This window comes from Ursus maritimus, unplaced genomic scaffold (assembly GCF_017311325.1).
Source record: "Ursus maritimus isolate PB19 unplaced genomic scaffold, ASM1731132v1 scaffold_3, whole genome shotgun sequence".
Lineage (NCBI taxonomy): Eukaryota > Metazoa > Chordata > Mammalia > Carnivora > Ursidae > Ursus > Ursus maritimus.
The window spans coordinates 85,307,529-85,327,081 of record NW_024425563.1 but is presented as its reverse complement, the minus strand read 5'-3'; the positions used below and the strand labels follow the sequence as shown (position 1 = coordinate 85,327,081).

The following is a 19,553-nucleotide window of genomic DNA, read 5'->3' as shown; positions in this document are numbered from 1 at the left end:
TGACAGACTGCCTTTGAGAAACTCTTGTACATGTGTGTAAGGAGATGTGCATGGAAATTTTAGCATGTTTGTAATAATATAAAGTGATACATGCCTGAACATGGTTAAAGCATAAAAATGTGCGTAGGAATGATGAATCTTAATTTCGGGTTGGCTCTTACCTGTAGAAGGGAGGGGGGGAGGAGGAATTAAGGGTCTTCAAGTCTATAATGAGTTAATCCTTAATCTGAAAAGATGTGAAGCAAATGTGACTAAGTTTGTTAACATTGCAGGTGGGCATACCTTTTTTATGTTTGAAGTAATGGAATACGATATAATAAACAAGAGGGAGAAAGAAGAGGAGCAAAGGTGTTTGTTTCACTTAAAATAAAAAGCAGTATTGAGGTGAGGCTAGGTTAGTAAGCAGGACCTAGATCATCAGAGTTGTTTTCATCACGTTAAGAATATTTTTGCTTTGGGGCGCCTGGGTGGCTCAGTCGGTCACGCATCTGCCTTCAGCTCAGTTGTGATCCTGAGGTCCTGGGGTGGAGCCCCATGTCAGGCTCCCTACTCAGCATCTCCCTCTCCTGCTGCCCCTCCCCCCACTTGTGCACACTCTTGCTCTCTCGTGCTCTCAAATAAATAAAATCTTTAAAAAATATATGTTTGCTTTATCTTAGCGGCAGAAGGGTGTATTTTATTTATTTATTTATTTATTTATTTATTATTTTTTGAAGATTTTTAAAACAATTTATTTTACAGAGCACAAACTGGGAGTAGTGGCAGGCAGAGGCAGAGGGAAAAGTAGGCTTTCTGCTGATCCGGGAGCTGATGTGGAACTCGATCCCAGGACTCCGGGATCATGACCTGAGCGGAAGGCAGACACTCAAGACTTAGCCACCCAGGCGCTCCAAGGACAGCAGGGTTTAAAAAAGGAATGATGAGATCAGATTTGTGTTTTTGAAGGATCTCTTCCACCACAGTGTGGGACAAACTTGGGTGAGCAGAGGCCGAGGGAAGTGTAATGATTCTGTCGTGGGGTGTTTGGGGCTTGAAGAGAGCAGGGCAGTGAGAGGGTGGAAAGGGGAGGGTCGGTGCACATGGAGGAGGCATCAGTTTGCTGGGGTAGGGGCTGACACCGAGGTAACTCCTAGCTTCCCTGGTCACCACCAAGGTGCGTAGAAGGTAGTGGCCTTCCCCGGAAGGGGAAACAGAAGAGCTGGGTTAGCTTCTAGGTGGTGAATGCAGAGAACTGAATAAGTCAGGTTTTCTGTAGGAAGATAATTATGCTCAGCATTGCTGCTTGATTCCGTTTCGAAAGAACTAAAACTAAAATTTTATAATCATTGTTTTTGTTTACAGAGTAGTATTTCTTTTTAGTTTAGATTAAGAAGGTGATTTTCACATTAAAGATGGAATAAAGGTACTAAGGTTGTATAACAAAGTACCTGTTTGAGTAATATAGATACTTGAGGTGATGACAATAGGGAATTGGTTTTGCCTCATGATACAATTTGTATGTATTTACAGAACTTTTAGATGTACCACTAGGTATTGGGTTAATCTGTTGAGTTTTTTTGTTTTGCTTTGTTTTATGAGTTACTTTCTCAAACATTCAAGAAATTATTATTATTTTTTAAGTAGGCTCCATGCCCAGTGTGGAGCCTAGCGCGGCGCTGGAACTCATGACCCCGAGATGAACAGTTGGATCCTTATCCGACTGAGCTACCCAGACACCCCTGAGCATTAGAATTTTTTATTGTTCACTGACTTTGGTCTATAATTTTAACTTTTGTTTTTGTTGCAGTTGGTTTCCAGAAGCCAGCTTTGCGTTTATTCTTTTATTACTTTATTGTCCTCCTCTGAACATGAAAGAAGTTTGATAAAATCCAAAGTTGACTGTTCCAACTGACACCATACATATAAACCGTTTTTTTGTAGGAACGTGGTAGAGATGCACCTGCTAGTGGAATGGAAACCAACTTTGCTTCTCTGTATCTGTCTCTCTGTGTTGGAGCTGTTACTTAAGGATCCTCAAAGATGGCATGTTAGTAGCCACTACTGACGCCAACAGGCATGGCTCTGTGCTTGTCATTGGACGGTCTCTCCCTTTGTAAAGCAGTACAGTGCCCACCACACTGCACGGTACATGGGTGGTCTTTCATAAATATTTGTTGAATGAAAAAGTGTGCCATGGCCAACATATTAAGGGTTTGAATCTTTCACAGTTTTTAGTGTCTTTTGAAGTTCAGTTATTACTTTATGAAGATAAAATGTTGCTCTTGAAAGTGTATTTTTACTTACTGTAAGTAAAGAGATAATGGTTCTCAGTGAGCAGGATTAAATTAAGTGGCTTGGAATGCTCCCTTAAAATAATTTATGATAACGTGAGCCCTTTGGTGTTGAACCCTTCACTGGCCAGGTGGTTTAATAAAGCATTGATGTGATTTCTAGATAAAACCTTATTGTTTGTTTAAATTCCCATATATATTATCTGGAATTATAAAGTAATAATTTTATTGTGTTTGGATATATGATTTATTTTTAAAAACTAAAAGTAGAAAAGAAACTACTACTTAGTGTAGATAGTTTTAAAAAATAAGGAAATAATTTCATGTTTTTAAATTGAAGAAAATATTAGATGTTTGCACAATACCTGTGGAGCAAGAACTCCGTTATCCAGGGTTCTTTTGTTCTTCATCTCAACTACCTAAAACACAGGGGAGAGAGAGAGAACAGAGAGTTGTGAAATTTTGCAGTGTGCAAGGCCCGGAACCAGGAGCCTGGTGGTTGGAGGCGGTGCTTAACCCCGCAAGTGGTGGAGCAGAATGTATCTGCGGTTAATTAGCAAGCCAGCGGGATGCAGGAAGCAGCAGCACTGTCCTCGCCTGGGTGGAGGTCGCAGACGCTTCACACGGAGTTGATCAAATTGGACTTGATGGTTGAAGGAAGAGTGTAATTTGTCAAGACAGAGTGAGGAAGAAGGGCTTTTGTTAAGCAGAAGGTTGCACCCAGGTGGGAGATGCTTACTGACGTTCTGGTGCGGAGGTGTGGCAGGGCGAATTGCAAAGGAGGGGCCTTCAGTTCCATATTGTGCCTGGATAATTGAAATGTGGAGAGCCTGTGGTGGGTCAGCATGTGAGGAACCTCTGCTTTTTCAGTTTTGGTGATGTTCGGGAGAGGATCTGGAAGGCAACGGCAAAGAAGAGCTTTTGCAGGTTTTTTTGTTTGTTTTTTAAGCTGAAGAGACACACAGATCTTTTTGAAATTATTGCCCTTGAGCCCCTTCTGGGCAAGTGGAGTGGAGGTTGTGAGGTGTCATGGTCTCATGTCTTCTCTGGACTGTCGGGCCCTGGGCTGAGGCAGCAGGTCCCCTAGGGTGTCTGTGTGCGGGCAGTGCCAGACTCAACACTGCGTCTTACTCCTGGGTCATGTGCACAAAGAGTAATTGCATCGATGCTGAATGTTTCTTCTGTGCTGTTTATGGTTTTTAAGAAATTAGTCTTTAAAAAGATATACTTGAATAAATGCAAAAGCATTTAGATAGATAAAGCCTGGCTCATAGTAGTAACTAGAGTTTAGCTGGCTTTTTCCACCCTTAGAATTACAAATAAAAACTTCCTTGTTTCGATTCCAGTGACCCAACAGAATACTTCAGGAGGTCAGGGTCCATATCGGTCTTGTTCTTGATGAAACATGAAACACAGACCGATACAGTTAGTGTGGTTACTGTTGCATATAAGTGAAAGTCTTTCAGAAGTGTGTTTTAAAATTCACGTTATTATGGATTCTGCTTCTGTCTTTATATCAGAATGCTCTTTCTCAAAAATGTAAGTAATGATGAAAAACTTATAAGGAATGTGGGGGAACAGTGTTTAAAGAGTTAGCAATACTCAGAATAGATACTGAAGTATGTAAAAAAAAATGTAGTTTTAAAACTTGCCAGTGATTTTACTGTTAATAAAAATGGTTTTCTGCTTAAAATGCTTATAAAATTACTAGGCTGTTGTCTTCAGTAATTGTTAGATCAAATTTTACTTCAGATACTGGGTTTCATACTTTGTTGATTATAGGACCTTTATTGTTTTTATGTAGCATGGGACGCTACTTACTGTAAGGAAATAGTCCTCTGTTGCTGGGGTGTCGGCACTGGGAGTGTGGAGTGTGAGTGTGTGGGGGAGCCCTTCCTGAGCAGTTAAGCTACCAGCATGGAAGCTCCCTGATGATGAGAGTGAAGTGTGTACAGGTTTCTGTACAGCAGTTTGGCAGTGGGTTTGGCTTTTAAATGTCTGTAATCTTTGATCTGGTAGTTTACTCCTGAGACTGTGTCCCAAGAAAATAATTTGTAAGATAGCGACAAAGATGTTTGACCAAAGATGTTTTGAAACATTATTATATACAGTCTCCCAAGGCTTGAAACAAAGGAATGGTTAAGTAAGTTTGGTAGATACGTGTCGTGCAGTAGTCTATGCCTAGTAAAATGGCATTTAGAGAGTTTTTAATGACAGAAGAAAATGCTCATGAACAGAATGGCCTCAAATTATGTAAGCTATACATGGGTAAAAGTTGGGAGGACATATATGGAGATATTATGGCTTATCTCTGTACACTTGGACTGTAAATAATTAGTTTCTTTATAGTTCTGTGATTTATATATTTTTAATAATGAACATAACAAGATTTTTTTGTTGTTATCTGAAGAAAAATAAATACTACTTTTAGATCGGAAATACCACAGGTCGTGTCTCTAATTTGGCAAGGTAGCTCTGGTGAAGGGAGAGGCTGAATGGGGGGCGGGGCTGGGCCATGAGAGATGGATGCAGGAGGATAGTGTTTAAGGCAGGGGGATAATTAAGGGATAGATCATAGGAGCAGCAGCACTGGGATTCGAGAGAGTCATCAGAGAATGAGTTGGAGCATCCATCTTGGCAGACAGGTATGGTTGGGGTAGAAGTAGGCTTTGGAGTGATGTTGGTTTGAGATCCTAGAAGAAACGTACGGGTTTCTGCACACCAGTTCAGCAGGCCGGTGGACAAGCTTGTCTGGATCCAAAGTAAGGCATGGGGGCTGCTGCAGCTGGCAAATGCGTGAGGTACCAGAAAAGTACGGAGCAGAGAAGGTACACTGGCTTGTTCAAGGCCACAGGCTCATCTTAATTTACATGAGGTCTGTGAACATTCCGGACTGTGCATTTAACTACTACTTTGCACTTTTCAAGTTTTATTGAAAGGAGTAAAATATGACTTAGTTTGTAAAGGCAAATATATAAAGGCAACAGTATAATATGGTTTAGAGATTTTCTTGGTCAAAAAAATCGTGAGTGGGATTAATAAACCTCTTGGACTGATTCACTCACATGAAATTCATTTTCTGACTCTACCAACTAAATGCTGCAACTGTTTTAAATTAATGATTTATAATTTTATCAGTTTCTACTCTTTATTTCTCCCCATTATCAAAAGATTATTATTTCGGCACTTGCGGCTGTTGTTTCTCCTCCAGTGCTCTTTTTAAACATTTCAAGATACCAGTTGAAACAAATTAGCCACAGTCTGGGATGACAGAAGTAATGCTGGGAATCTGGGTGTCTTGATAGATACAAGTGGTTAAGGTGAATTGTAGTGAAAACAAGGTATTAAAATTCTACTAGAGTGGTATGCTAGTTTTGGATTCTTCTAGTGATGTGTTTCATATACTGACAAACTGTTGAAAGACTTACTATTTTAGCTAGGAATCACAAGTCAGACTATCCAAATTATAAATGGACCGGAGAGTTAGGGGACACAAGATTATTAAAGCATTCAGTATATAAAACATGAATTTTATTAAACTCTGTCTTTTGAGGGGTGGCTGTATTTCGTTTTTGTCTGCTGATTTGAAAACATAAGTCATTTAAATGAAATCTTACTTCATTTTTCAGGATTTAAGTCACATATTCTTTGAGTTCCTAAAATTCTCCCTAATAAGTAGTAATGAATAGACTAGTTTGTATGCCCCTAGGTCAATGTACACTGTTGGAAATTTTTGCCTGTTCTTGCTACCAGTTTGTGACTGACTCATTACTAAGATTCTTTACTCATGAATTCCTAATGTATAGAAATAGTATCTTTTCCACAGAATTTCTGATATTTTCAAATGGAACCTCATTATTTACTGTATATTTGGGGGGGAAGAACTAGGAAATATATATATATATATATATATATATTTTTTTTTAAGATTTTATTTATTTATTCGGCAGAGATAGAGACAGCCAGCGAGAGAGGGAACACAAGCAGGGGGAGTGGGAGAGGAAGAAGCAGGCTCATAGCGGAAGAGCCTGATGTGGGGCTCGATCCCATAACGCCGGGATCACGCCCTGAGCCGAAGGCAGATGCTTAACCGCTGTGCCACCCAGGCGCCCCTCCACTTATTTACTTCTTTGAAGGAAATATATATATATATATATATTTTTTTAAAGATTTTATTTATTTATTCGGCAGAGATAGAGACAGCCAGCGAGAGAGGGAACACAAGCAGGGGGAGTGGGAGAGGAAGAAGCAGGCTCACAGTGGAGGAGCCTGATGTGGGACTCGATCCCATAACGCCGGGATCACGCCCTGAGCCGAAGGCAGATGCTTAACCGCTGTGCCACCCAGGCGCCCCAGGAAATATATTCTTTAATTCAGAAAATTTCTGTGATTGCATTGGAATTCAGAATCAGTGTAAGGTAAGGAAATGAGAGTATTATAGGCATAATGACTTAGAAAGTAGCAGGTATACACCTTTTCAATTTTGACATTTCATTCAGCATATATTATTGAATGTCTATCTTAGTAGGTCCCTGTAAAGGTACGTAGGCAGTAAGGCGTAGCTCTTGTCCTTGGTCATCTACGATGACATCATACCTGGTAAAGAGTGATCGACCACCCAGCACTGGAAAGCCTGAAGGGAACCTGGGTAGAGGAGCTAATTGAGCTTCTTCAAGGGAGAATCTGGTGGGTGATGAGTAAATGCTTTTACATAGCACAGAAAAAGCATTAAGAGAAAGATGAAAAAAAATTCTGTTGTAATCGTATATGGCTCTGGGCTGGGTGGGGCTATTCAGTTTCTCCAATAAAGAATTGGTGGAGCTGGGCTTGTGTTTTGGGAGCAGGGTGGAGTAAGGAGTCTGAGATTCTCACTGTTCATCTTCAAAACCGTTTCTTATCCCAGTACCTTCCTGTGTCCTCTGTGCTTTGAGGCTCCAAAAGGTCTAGTCTTCGCCTCAGGAACAGTTGTCATCTGGCTGCTCTGAGGGTGAGAGAGTGTGTGGAGACGGAGCCAGGGCCTCCTCCAGCTGCCCTGCGTGTGTTCTGCAGACTTCCCCGCCCCCCCCTTGCCAGCCCCTGGTGGCGATGCTGAGGCGCTCGTGGTTCTGGGGTGGACCGGTTTCTGGTCGGTGTGTTTCTGCGGTGCCTTTCAGTTGTAGCTGCTTGTGTTCTGCTGGCTATCTCCTCCATTCACTGTTTTCAAAAACGTTGTTGAATTTCTTGTTCCTCAAGTTTTTACCTTTCGATTGTTCTTGCAGGTTTTCTTGGTTTTTTATTATTGAAAAGACAGAAGAAAAATGTATGCTATGCTGTTAGTCATGTTTAAATTAGACATTCTTTCGCTATGGTTTTCTGAGGTGGAACTTAAACATAAGTATATAATTATATTTTAATGGGATTAACTAAAAGTTGCTCTTACTTGAAGTGGGTGATTAGGGTAGTAAATTTTAAGAAATATGCATTCATTAAAGGGGAGGTCCATTTCCTGAAGTCTTTTGGAGGATTAGAAGTTTTTATTTGTATCAGCCTTTCTTTGCTTATGTCTGTTCATATCTGTTTGCCTGTGCGGTTGACCCTTGAACGACACGGGCTTGAACGGCAACAGTCCACTTGGACAGATTTTTTTTTTTTTTTATAAGTACAGCACAGTACTGTAAATGTGTTTTCCTTATGGTTTTATTAATATTTTTGTCCCAGCTTTCTTTATTGTAAGAATACAATATATAATATATATAACATACAAAATATATGTTAATCGACTGATACAAGGAAGGCATCTGGTCAGCAGTAGTTAAGTGTTTGGGGAGTCAGAAATTACATGCAGATTTTTGACTGTATGGAGGTTGGTGGTGCCCGTATCACCCACGTTGTTCAGGGGTCAACTATGTTTGAATCATAAGCACACTTGAGTGCATTACTGGTAGACATCTGTTAGAGGCGGCAGTGACTCCTTCCTAATCGTGGGTGTGTACTAGTCTCCTAGTGACTCGTGTCCAGGACACATTCCAGACCTACTGAGTCACATTCTCCTGGTTCTAGGCTTTTGTTTTTTGGAAAAGCTTTCCGGTGGTTTTGGTGTATAGTCCTCTTCATGAACTATTGTGTTAGAGCTTCTAAAATAAAAATAGATTAAATATTGCATGACACTTATAGCTTACCAGAAATAAATTCCACATTCTTCATTCAAGGGTGTCAAAATCTGGTCCTAACCGTTCTTTATAGAATTTCTGCCAATATTCACCTATGGGTCCCTTATGTATCAGCAAACCTGAACAAGCCCTTTCCTGCTGCCATACCTATGCGCTCATGCACGCAGTTCCCTGCCCTGAAAGTCCTTTCCCTCGCTACCACTTGTTCTTCCTCATAGGGGAGCCTCAATTGTCACTCCTTTCTGTAAGCATTCCTTGGGACTCACGTGGCCAGAGAGAACATTGTAGCCTTTCTGTCATTGTATCCCCTGGACCTTACAACAGTGTTGGAAACTGTCTGACTTGAATATGTTGTGAGTTAATTAAGGAAATAATCTCTTCAAACCAGTGTCTGCCTTGTTTTATGTTATTTTATACCTGTCTGATATAATCTGTTAGACTTCTAGTTCCATGAATGAAGGTACATATTTTACTCATTTTAGCAATAAAAATAGAGTTCAGTAAATATTTCTTGAATACGTAAATGAGGTGTACCTTCTCAGTACTTGGGAAATCCAGCAGAACTTGGAACTGCAGGGTAGAATCACAAAATTTATGACACAGGGAAGGAAGGGGAGAGACTATCCCAGGCTCTGCGTCCTGTTTGATCTGAGTCGGTGAGATGCTCAGTCTGGTAGAGCACTTTAGTCCCTGCCCTGTCAGAGCTGTGAGTTTGATGCTTTTCGGGACAGTCTTCAGTTATTAGATATGCTCGCACTGAAATGGGACTGTGTTGTCTGTGAATGCGAGAGAGAGTCATTTGTAATATTTGCTCTCATGGGTGCTAGTCTTAGCACCACTCTGTTTCGAATTTCTGTTCCACCTTAGGTAAGACTCTCAGTGTTTAACTCTGAGGCTTTGGTTTTCTCCCCTGTCAAGTACCGCCCTTGCAAGGTAGCGGGTCGTCTCACACTAGGCGCCGAAGGTCCGGACTGAGTGCCATGTGTGTTAATGTCAGTGACTAAAGGGTTTGCACTATTTTATACTTGGTAGTGAAGAGCACTGGACCGTAACCAGCTGGAGTTTGATGGGAGCTTGTGTTGAGGGCATTTCACAGGTGAGAACTCAATGGCAGCAATGATGGTCTTTTTTTTTCAGCTAGCTTTATTAATGTATAATTTACATAAAGTAAAAATTTCCCAGTTTGAGATGTACAATTCAGTGAGTTGTGACCGATGTGCACATACATGGTGTCTTGAGAATCACAACCGTGAGGTGATACTCACGGCCACTCATCAGTTTCCTTGCTCCCCTTTGCAGCCAGCACCACCCCCAGCCCCTGGCAATTGATCTGCCTTCCATCACCGTCATTTTGCCTTTTTAAAACGGGGTCATGTGCTAGGTGGTCATTGGTGTTTGACTTTCTCACTTGGCACTTTTTTTGCTTAACACATGCTTTTGGGTTCATGTTTTTGTACTTATTGTTGATTGTCTTATTGCTGAGTAGTTATTCCATTGTTTAGCCACAGTTTATCTTTTCTGCAATCATCTTTTGGAGAGCATGAAACTGGCACATTATTTGTGTAAAGATTTACTTGACAACACTTATATCCAAAGTGCACATGAACATGATTTTTATTATTTAAAGGGTCATTAAAGTAATATGGAACATTAGAACAAAAGACTTGTATATAATGTTTATGGTGGTGACATGTGCATGCAGTGGTGTTTCTTAAAGTGCAGCCCTTGAACCATGTGCATCAGAGTCTGGGGCAGGGGTTAGGGGGTGCGGTTCTTACCAAACATGCACATTCCTGGGCCTCATCTCCGTCTTAGTGACCCACACACTCTGATTGGAGGAGTCTGAATGCGGTAAGTGGGTATCAGTACCAGAGAGGACTCAAACCAGTGGGTGTACTTAGTTATAGTTTGTCTTTAGCCAGTTATACAACTGAGAATACAGTTAACTGGCTCCTGATACTTCAGTGATCTCACACTACTGTTGTTTGACAAATTGCATTCTTTCTTTTGAGAGCTCTGGTGACAGTGTGATTGTCATTCTTTGTAGGAAATCTGGCTGTTTTTCTCTCTACTTTTTTCTCTGTGCTTTGGTGTTCTTCAGTTTTACTCTATTGTGGTTTCTTTTTATCTGGCACACTTTGTGCTTTCTGAATCTGTGAAGTTATGTTTTTTATCAATTCTGGAGAATTCTCAACTATTATTTCTTCTAATAGTGCCTCTCCTCCATTTTCTCCCTTTTTTGGGAACCCAAATATTAGATTGGTTAGACCCTCTCACTCTCAGATACTCCAGGTCTTAACCAGTCTCTTTATCTTTCCTGTGATCAGAATATTCTAGGTGATTTCTTCAGATCCATCTTCCAGTCTATTTGTGGTCTAATCAATTCAACGAATTTTAAGTCATCTTCTTTTTTTTTTCTGCTCATACTTCATTTCCTTTATTTCTATTAACATTATGGACATACTTATTTTATATTCTGTATTCCACAATAGTATCTGAAATTTCTTTTTGTTGATTATTTCTTTTGGCTTGCTCATAGGGTGTTGTTTCCTTGTTTAGGTGATGATTTGAAAAAAAAAATTGTTAAATTACATTTCCACAGTCTCAATCACTACGAATACCAAGGAGCCCTGATTGAGGGTACATTTCTCCCAAGAGGATTTGTTTTTTACTTCTTCTAGGATGCCTGGGATGGCAATGACCCAGAAGCACTCTAAATTTCTTGGCATGGGCGATTTCCAGGACGGGGTAGGTATGATGATAAATTCAAATGCTAACTCTGCATGCAGGGAAGCATGAGATCATGAATTCTTAGGGAGGACTTCCCCTTCCACACTAATCTGAAGAATTAGGAGATACGGTATCCTGAGTCCCTCTCACTGGCTGATCCTAGGTGCTCGATTCCACTTCTTCTGGTCTTACCTCGTCCAAGAGCCTGTTGTTGGATATCAGTTCACTTAGTTGGAATCCTAACGTACTCTCACTTCATTCTGGAGCCTCTCCCACTGAGATTGGCTTTGGTGCTTGCAGAATCTCTTGTTTCCTTGGAAGATGTTTTTTCTGATGGCTTCTTCAGGTGTCCACCAGTGTCTGAGAGTGGCCACTCCTACAAGAATAATATTTATGTGCTTTAACATCTTTGAAGAACTGTATACACAATTCCTACAGTAAGGTTTGTATTACAGCTAATTGAAATGACTGCCTTCAGAAATAAAGCTGTATATTTAAAATTTAAGAATATGGATGAGTGAAACTATAAAGTTTCAGAGAGAATGTATTGGAGAGGACCAGTATATCTTCAGGTGATCGAAATTCTGTGCCAGTAATTGTGAATTTTTTCCCCTCTGGGGAATATCATTTTTAATATGGGAACAGTTTTGATATGTAAAGCCCATTGTGTGGAACCCTAGCTCACAAGGTCTTCGAGGACTGGGCTTACCTTTATACTTGTCAAAAAAGACCTAGTTAGAACAAGTCATGAGTTAATGGAGAAGATTTATTAAGCAATTTGCTTACTCTCTAAATTTTAAAAATTCATGTTAGACATCATTCTCTTCAAAGACAGTCATAAAAGCGCTATAGTCCCTTTGTCTTATTGTCTTGTAGAAATATGTGATCACTAACAACAGAGATCCTGGTGAGACTTTGCTAAATCTCATAGCTAATCTTGACTATGAAATACATGGGTGTAGAAGCAGAGGGGTTGAGAGGTAGGACTCATGCTGGCCTCTGCATTGGGACAGTCCCAGGTGAACAGAGAGGGCCCGGGTCTGCTGGCAGTGTTAGGGGCAATGGTCAGGGTATACCTGCTGGTCACAGCGGGAGCCCTGAAGAGGCAGGTTCCCTGGCACCACCCGGTTGGTGGGTAGGGAGGGGAGGACTCACTCTTACAGACTGCCTCCCACCACATGCACACTCACGTACCAGCTGATAGATGTATCATCTCTGAATAATCACCACACTCCGACTTTCCTTCCAGGCCCAGAGAACTTGTCACTGGCCTGAGTTCTCATAGTTTTTTGTTTTTTTCTTTTAAATCTTAAATCCCGTGACAATTGTTTATTATAAAGATGAACCCTCATCCTCACCATAGGCTTATCGCTCGGATTTCTGGCAGCGAGCACGGGCACTAGGACCGCCAAACTTTCTGGATTCGCAGCGCTGGGGATCAGCTACCAGCAGGGTCCGGTCGTACTGGATGAGGATGTCTTTGATCTCCTTCTTGGAAGCCTCATCCACGTGTTTCTGGTAATAGGCCACCAGGGCTTTGGAGATGGACTGGTGGATTACGTACATCTGGGGCACGTGTCCACCGCCGCAAATGGCTCCTCGCCCAGAAGCGAAGAGGTTTCAGGAGCTTGTGTTGGAGCATGTGCGGCTCGATCATCTCCGGGGGCCGCCCGTTCACCTTGATGAGGCCGTTGCCCTGTTTGCTGCGCGCCACGGCTTTGGCGTCTTCTTGAGAGTGAAGACCTGCAGGGACTGCAGGAGACCCCCAGTTCTCGTGGATTTTCAAGTGATGTAACTAGTATTCAAACCTGACCCCAGCCTATCAGAAAGCTGCACGGCATTTGGACTTTGACCTTTGTCCTAACTCTGGTTCTAAGTCAGTGCTTTAGTAAATTCTCCCTAGCTGAACTGGAGGGAATGGGGTGTCATAGGTCTGAACTACTTTCCCAGCATGTGATGATGGCATGAAAGTTTCTCTTTCCTTATTTTCCTTTCCTGTCTTTATAAGTTAATACTTTATTTCAATAGGTGTGCACATGGTACCACTTGAAAAAGTATGAAAGGAGTATAGGGAATTTTGGAAAAGTGAATTCCTTTCCCTGATCACCAGTCATTGAGTTCCTTTCCCTGCAGGGAGCCGTCACTGTCAGTTTCTTGTTGCTCCATCCAGACATAGTAACACGAGGCACATGCTTCCTGTCTCTGTAAAACAGATGGTACATGCCATATCCAAATGCTCTGCACCTCTGTGTTTATCAGTGGCATGTCCTCCCTATTAGTATACAGAGAACTGCCTCATTATTTTTGTGTAATGCCTTTATTGAGAGAGAATTCACCTGCTGTAAAATTGACCCATTTAAGATGTACAATTCAAAGGTTTTTCAGTATAGAGTTTTGAAAGCATCACCAACCACTTAATTTTAGAACATTTTCGTCACCCTCAAAAGAAACTCTTACACTTCAGTAGTCATCCCCATTTCCTTCCATCCCCATAAGCAGCTGTTGATCTGCCTGTTCTGGGAATTACATGGAAATGGAATCATTCACTATGATCTCTAGTGACTGGCTTCTCTGATTCACCATAATGTTTTTAAAGATCATCCACGTTGTAGCCTTTATAAGTACTTCATTCCTTTTAATTGTTTTATTGCTGTTAACAGACATTGGGGTTGTCGTTCCTTTTGGCTGTTACGAATGATGATGCACTGAGCATTTATATACAGGTTATTGTTTTGATGTATGTTTCGGTTTCTCTTTGTTGTTATATACCTAGTAGTGGAGGTGCTGAGTCATAGAGTAATTCTCTTCAACGTTTTGAGAAGTTGCCTGCAGTTTTTCACATGTTTGCAAAATGTCTGCACCATTTTCCTTTCTCCTAAGCAGTGTACGAGGGTTCTGATGTCCGCACATCCTTGCCATCACATGCTGTTATCTGCCCTGTTGATTATTATTGACTTGTGATTATTATCCTAGTAGTTGTGAAGTGGTAGCTCATTGTGGTTTTAATTTTCATTTTTTCTGATGGTGGTTGATGAACATGTTTTCTAGGAGATTTTTATAGTTTTAGATCTTAACATCTAGGTCTTTGACCTGTTATGAGTTATTTTTGTGTGTATGATATGAGTTTAAGAGTCTGCCTTTATCTTCCATGCATATATTCAGTTGTCCCATCACATTGTTGGGACTACCCTTGTTGAAAGATCCGTTGATTGTAGTATGAGGGTTTATTTCTGGACCCTCAATTCCCATTGATCTGTATGTCCATCCTTATGTCCGAACCACCTGTCTTGATTACTGTACCTTTGTAGTGAGTTTAGAAATCAAGAAGTGTGAGTCTTCCAATTTTTGTTCTTTTTCAAGATTGTTTTGGCTATTCTGGGCCCTTGTATTTCCATATGAATTTTAGGAATGGGTTGTCAATTTCTGCAAATAAGGCAGCTGTTATTTTGCTAGGGATTGTGTTGAATGTGTAGATCATTTTGGGGCATATTGTCATCTTAACAGTATTAAATCTCCAGTCCATGAATATGGGATGTCTTTCTGTTTATTTAGGTCTTTTTAGAATTCTTTCAATAATGTGTTTTAGTTTTTAATGTATAAGTTTTGACATTATTTTGTTAAATTTATTCCTAAGTACTTTATTCTGTTAGATGCTATTGTGGATGGATTTTTCTTAATCTCATTGTCTCATTCTTTCTGGCAGAGTTGTGTTGTATATGTGTGCCATAACCCATCAGGTGTTTTAATAAGTCCTCTCTCGATGCACATTTGGGTTCTAATATATGGCTGTTTGCAGACATTGTCACGGTAAGTGTATCAGTAAGATGAATTCCAGTAAGGAGGTGTGCTGAGCCTAAGAGTGTTCAGATATTGGAATCATCTGTCAAATTTAAAATGAATATACACTCCCTGTTTATAATTTTACAGCTTATTTTTCAAACTTCTAGTAGTGGGCTATATAAAAAAAATCCATTGCTGTGGATTATAAGCTGGTGCCTTCATAACCTTGTACTCTGTCTCCGAACTAGGCTCTGCCCTGGGCCCTTTCATTCATCATTTTTCCTTGGCATTCTCACGTGCTCTGGAAAAGGCTGTAGCTATCAGCTGCTTGCTTATGACCTCTGCTTCTACTTATAGCCCAAACCTTTGTTGTTTTAGCTATAGATGCTATGTACCAAGCAGTTCCTACACTGCTGGGCATCCATATGCCTCTCAAACTGAGATGAACTAAAAGAGAAGGATGTTTTCTCTGGAAGCCTTTCCTCCTCCTCCTGGCTCTGTTCTCTATCCAAACCAATGGTAATGCTATCTTACTACCAGAAATCTAGGAGGCAAAGACCTACCTCCAACAATTGAATTACCAAGTTCTGAGTTCATGTTTTTATCCTGTCTTCTCTGGGCTCCTCACTAGTTTCCTTGCTTCTGGCTTTTATCCCTTCTACCCATTCCACATACCAGTTCCATATGTTCTTGGCAGAAAGCAAATTTCTCACATTTCATGGCTCCTACTTGGTGTAAGGATAGAGCCCAGACTCTTTAGAACGGTGCTGTGGGTCATTCTCTGTGAGCTGATTACGGCAGAACCTCTTAACTGTCTCCAGCCACGGTACTCCAAAGGCTCTTTTAGGCCTTTGTGCTTCTGGTCACCTTGTGTCCTGGGCCTTGGGCCTCCACCTGTCTGCTGCCCCCACTCTCCATGCCGTGTTCTGGTCAGTCTCCTGAGATCACTCCCAGCATGTAGATGTTTCTGCCATCTCCCCTTCCATGACAGGACCTGGAGAGCATGGTTTGTGTTCATGCATTTCTCCCCTCCTTGCTGGACTGCATCCCTCAGCGTTGGGCTCCTGGGAAGCTTTTGCTGGGATATGGTAGACACTCTTGACTATTTGTGGGATTGGTGGATGTCTTTTTACATGGCTCTGAGCTCTGGCTTAAACTTTTCTGTCAGTCTTTTTCCACTTCAGTAGTAATATTTCTTCCAGGTCCCACTAATGTTTTATAAAATAGTCACAGTATCAGTGGCTTAAGATGTATTTGCCCTGTCATTTATATGTTGTTAGGTGATCAAACAGTTAACGCCTTTCTTGTCTAAAATGTTAATAAGTTGGGAGGCAGGTCTATTTACTTCTTCACCAACTTTTAGTTGGCTATGTTCCATATTCTACAAAGCAATGTAGTCTTAGAAAATAAGGTTCAAAGGTTCTGGCTTGGAATTATGATTGTTTCTTTTAGAATTTGGGGCATATGTTTTTGTTTTTTGTCGTCGTCATTGTTGTTTTAACCTGCCTGTGCCCCAAAAAGAATTGGCTTTCATTTTAGAATACGTAGCTTCTTAATTCCTCTGGCCATTTTAATTATTTAAAAAACCCGGACCTCATTGTTGAGGCCCAAATCTGATAAATTAACATGAAGTGCTCTATTACTTACTGAGAACTTACTTGGCAGTTGTATTCATTTTCTATTGCTGTGTAACAAATTATCACACACTTAGCAGCCTAAAACAATACCCATTTATTAGCTCATAGTTCTGTAGGTCAGAAATGAGGGCTGCACAGCATGGCTGGATTCTCACTAGACTGAAATCAACTGTTGGCCAAGACTGCGGTTCTCTGTTGGGGCTCAGAGCACTCTTCCAAGATCGTTGGTCATTGGCAGAACTCATTTCCTTGCACTGAAGTCCTTATTAGTCCTTCTAGCTGTTGGCTGGGCACTGTGCTCCCTCCCAGAGGTTGCTCGAAATTCCTCGCCTGTGGCCCTGATGGGCAGTTCACAGCATGGATGTTTGCTTTCTTCTCGGCCAGCTGGAGCACGACTCTTTGACTTCTGTCACCAGCCAGAGAAAACCCTCTCCTTTTGAAAGGCTTATATAGTTAGGTCAAGCCCACCCAGCATAGCTGCCCAGCTGCCGTGTAGCATAATATCGTAGTAAGAGTGGCGTCTTATTCACGGGATCTACCCACCACGTTCAGAGGAATAGGGAATTCTGCAAGGGTGAAGATCACTGGCGTTCGGTTTTAGAAGCTGGCCTACCACAGCAGACACTTAATATTCAGGTTTGATTTACACGAAGTTGGGAAGTTTTTTCATTAGGGAAGAACACATGAAATCGTCATGGGGTTTTTTCTCTTTAGCTGTGCGGCTTTACCCAGTGTCAAAGCAAGGCTTTTTGGATAAGCAATTTTGAGAGAAAGTATGTATTGATTAGTTCTGTCCTTAAGCAGAAATGGCAGATTGCATGTTTCTCTGGCTAACAATTTACCATCAAGAATGGGAGAGTTAGAGGGAGGGAGGGAGTTTTGGATCAGGAGGTAGACTTATAAGGGGCAAAGAAAACAAAATTTGACTTTATGTGAATGTTCTAGGAGAAGTTCATTTGAAACTTTTTTTTTTGTATTTTGGTTAAAGATGAATAAATTAATTTCTTAAATTAGTGTCAGTTGCCATTTAGGTTGATAATAAAGGAAAGGACTTCTTTTTTCTGCCAAATGTGAAGTTTACTTGTCCTTTTCTCTGCTCAAAAGAAATAGCAGCTGGAAGGAAGTCGGGACTCCCATCCGGTTGCCATGACAGTGTGGAGACAATGATGCGCGCATTTTGCTAGCGTTCGCTTTTCCTCCCTTGTGCGGTAGAGCAAATGCACAAGAAAAATACAATTTGCAGTAGATAAGCATGGTAAAATCATCTTAGTATTATAATATTTAAAGAAAAATATTTTTTAAAGATTTTATTTATTTGACACAGAGAGCACAAGCAGGGGGAGTGGCAGGCAGAGGGAGAGGGAGAAGCAGATTCCCCACTGAGCAGGGGAGCTGATGCGGGGCTTGATCCCAGGATGCTGGGATCATGACCTGAGCCAAAGGCAGTCGCTCAACGGACTGAGCCACCCAGGCGCCCCCGAAAATATTTTGTTTTTTAAACTGCATTTTTTGATCATCCTATTTGGAGTAATGAGAATATTTAGTTGTGTCCTTTGTAGGGCAAAATAAATATAATTCTTTGTGAAAATATAAATGACTAGTTGGAATTTTGTTTCTAAATTTTGTATTCTAGTCACTGAGGGTGGAGCCTTCTTTATTTATATGAGAACATGTTCTTTAAATTCGTTTACAGAACTGCATACTAGTTTTCACTGTAAATGTGGCTGGCGCAGTTGTGAAGGAGACCATGTGTACAGATTTTCTAAATCTAAATGTAGGTATCTCTAATTTTTCTTGGAGGCATGTACTTTCTAAAGTGGACATTAAAAGATGTAGGGGTGTGTGTGTGTGCGTGCGCTCACCACGCACGCACACTTTTGCTTCTTAAAAAAACAGCTTTTGAAGTTGCTCCGCACCTGTTAACAGTTAATCCCCACTCCCCTCCTTTTCTCTTTCCCCTACTGCCAGCCTTCAGCAACCACTAATTTACTCTGTTCTCTATACATTTGCCTGGTCTGGACATGTTTATGTCAAATGGAATCCTATACCATGATCTTTGGTCCTTGGCATTTTTCATTGAGCATAATGTTTTCAAGGGTCACCCATGTGGTAGCATATGTCAGTACTTCATTCCTTTTTATTGCTTAATAATATTACCACATTTTATTTATTCATTTATCATTCCATGGACATTTTTTGTCTATTTTAAATAATGCTGCTATGAATATTTTTACACAAGACTTTGTGGGGACATATGTTTTCATTTCTTTTGGGTATATACCTGGAAGTGGAATTGTTGGGTTTTATGATAACTTTAAATTCAACCTTTTTAGTAACTGCCAGACTTCAAAGCAGCTGGGCCATGTAACACTTGTGCTATAAATTCAGGGTTCTAATTTCTTTAGGCTCCACAGTACTTGTTATTGTCTGTTTTGCTTTGTTTGTTTATTTTTAAATTATACCCGTCCTATTGGGTGTGAAGTGGTTATCTTGTTGTGGTTTTGATTTTCATTTCCCAAACAACAGTGATGGTTGAACATTTTTTCATGTGCTTATTTGGTGTTTTCAGGTCATCTTTGGTGAAATGTCTGTTCTAATCTTTTTCCTATTTTTAAGTTGGTTTGTCTTTTTATTGTCAAGTTGTAAGAGTTCTTTTAATTTTTTTATTTAAAAAATTTTTTTTAAGATTTATTGAGAGAGAGCGCGTGCGCGCGCGCGCACACACACACACACACGAGCACAAGAGGAGGGTCAGAAGGAGAGAGAGTCTCAAGCTGACTGCACGGAGTGTGGAGCTCAATACAGGGCTCGATGCTACAACCCTGAGGTCATGACCTGAGCCTAAACCAAGAGTTGTTAGCTCAACCAAGTGTGCCACCCAGGTGCCCTGAGTTCTTTTTATATTCTAGGTACAATATCCTTATCTTGTATGATTTGCAGATATTTTCGTCCATTCTGTGGACTGGTTTTACCTTTTTTTTTTTTTT

At 40.8% G+C, this 19,553-nt stretch overlaps 1 protein-coding gene and 1 pseudogene across 9 annotated transcripts in view; one reads left to right on the top strand and one right to left on the bottom strand.

Annotated features, from left to right (window-relative positions):
• Positions 1-19,553, top strand: part of SRPK2 (SRSF protein kinase 2) — a 229,370-nt gene that overhangs the window by 130,279 nt on the left and 79,538 nt on the right. The window lies entirely within an intron of this gene.
• On the bottom strand, positions 12,500-12,821 carry LOC103674655 (annotated as a pseudogene).